General features: G+C 41.1%; 1 protein-coding gene across 4 annotated transcripts in view; it reads right to left on the bottom strand.

The window, feature by feature from the left end:
- Positions 1-1810, bottom strand: part of CDH8 (cadherin 8) — a 236167-nt gene that overhangs the window by 232445 nt on the left and 1912 nt on the right. The window lies entirely within an intron of this gene.

The following is a 1810-nucleotide window of genomic DNA, read 5'->3' as shown; positions in this document are numbered from 1 at the left end:
ACATATTTTAACCAGTATTTCCCAGAAACTTTGGCGTTTGTTTTAAAAGGTTCCTTCATTTCCAAAGCTATTTTTAAGGGACCAATTTCCATTTAATTAAAAACAATAATAATTGATTCCCCAAAACTTATCATCTCTCTCAATCCCAAAATACAGCTGGCAGTTATCTCCTATTTCAGAAGGCCCTCAAGATTCAGCTAAGTACAGATATTGTGGAGGTTAATTAATATCCATCATATAATTGCAAGCATTTCAAGGGGAAAGTGTGTGTGTGTGTAAGCAAGACAAGAATCTATAAAAAGCAATATTGCAGGGGGAGGGTGAAATCAGCTGCATTTCACAGGGAAGACTGTGGTTCAGATAGCAAATAGTGAAACATAACTATTATGTTGGATGCATGGAACAGTTAGACAAGACTGTGCTTAGCTATCCCTTTCCTTTGGTGTACTTCTCTTCCCCCTAAAAAATAAATAAATTGGGAAAGTGATACAATTGGCTTAGAGCTAAGACCAACTTCTTATTATAAACTTTGATTTTAATTGCTATCATTATTATTACTAATAGTGACATTTTCATTCCTGGCGCTGCATGTTTGCAGAATACCCCCACTGCAGTGGAATATTTAGTCTCCGTCTGTTCTTCTGCATGATTTTTCAGACAGCTAAAAAGTGAATTCAGACCATTGGGAACTCTGTGATTCCCTTTGATTATTTTCAACAAATCTTGGCTTTCTGTAGCAGGTCAACTCCAATTGGATATCCCTTGCCTTAATTCTAGGATTCCTGCTAAACGCTTTCCTCGGAAAGTGCCACATGGAGCAATCCAATCCTAAGAATGCTTACTTGGAATTAAGTCTCAATGATGTCAGTGAATTTACTTTCTGTAAGGGCAGAAGACTGCAGTCTTAGCCCCTGTCTGCAAAGAAAGCCTTGCTGGGAATTTTCAAGAGAGGGTGGGTAAAGTTAAGAGGCTTCTCTATAGCTTTGCTGGTTATCAGTGACATTATTTAATTGGAACTGAAGTGAGCAGCTGTTAGATCCCCCCTAATGCAAACATTATGTTATGTTTTGAGTCCATGGCCAGTTAACAGTAATGGGTGACTGACAAAGAGTCCCCTTACCATGATGCTCCTGGGAATCAATAGCCAGTGGTTCTTCCTTTCTTACCTCTTCCTTCAGGGTATTATCAACCTTAAGGATAACTCTTTTTGTCTACCTGTATCTGCATTTATTTCTGCATCCAAGGGAAAGGAAAGTTAAAGATGGAATTGTGCTTAACATAGTTTGGTACCTGTTGGCATCAATGGCTGGTTTTGCAAGTCACTTTGGAAGGATTCCATCCAAATCTGCAGCCTATTTAAGTTAAAACTCTAAGCCTTGTATCCTTGCAGAAACCACGTTAACCAGCACTGCCACTCCTCTGGTGATTCCTTTTAGAAAGCCCCCACCAAGACCACCTGCAAAAATAAGGACCTAGAGCAAATCCCTGCCTACATTGCCCCAAATCTGAGATGTTCTGATCTGTTGCCTGTGCTGTTCCATGGCTGAACAAAATGTTCTGCCATGGCTCACTGTAGCCTGGCGGGGAAGACTGTTTGACAGCTTGATTGGGATGTTACTACCCAGCAGCTGTTAGATACAAGCAGGAATGTAAGAGAACATGTTATTCCTCCAAGCCTTCTCCCCAACACCACCCCTCCTCATTTCTGGATGAAGCGCTTAGGAGAGACCGAAGCTGGCTTGGAGGGAGGGGGTCAATAGTGTTTTCCGTATCTTCCTTGGAAAGCATGGGACTGGAGCTAACATGGGTG

Source organism: Podarcis liolepis (genome assembly GCF_965112155.1).
Source record: "Podarcis liolepis genome assembly, chromosome: 7".
NCBI classification, from domain to species: domain Eukaryota; kingdom Metazoa; phylum Chordata; class Lepidosauria; order Squamata; family Lacertidae; genus Podarcis; species Podarcis liolepis.
The sequence above is the reverse complement of the archived record's forward strand: the minus strand, read 5'-3'. Positions and strand labels throughout refer to the sequence as shown.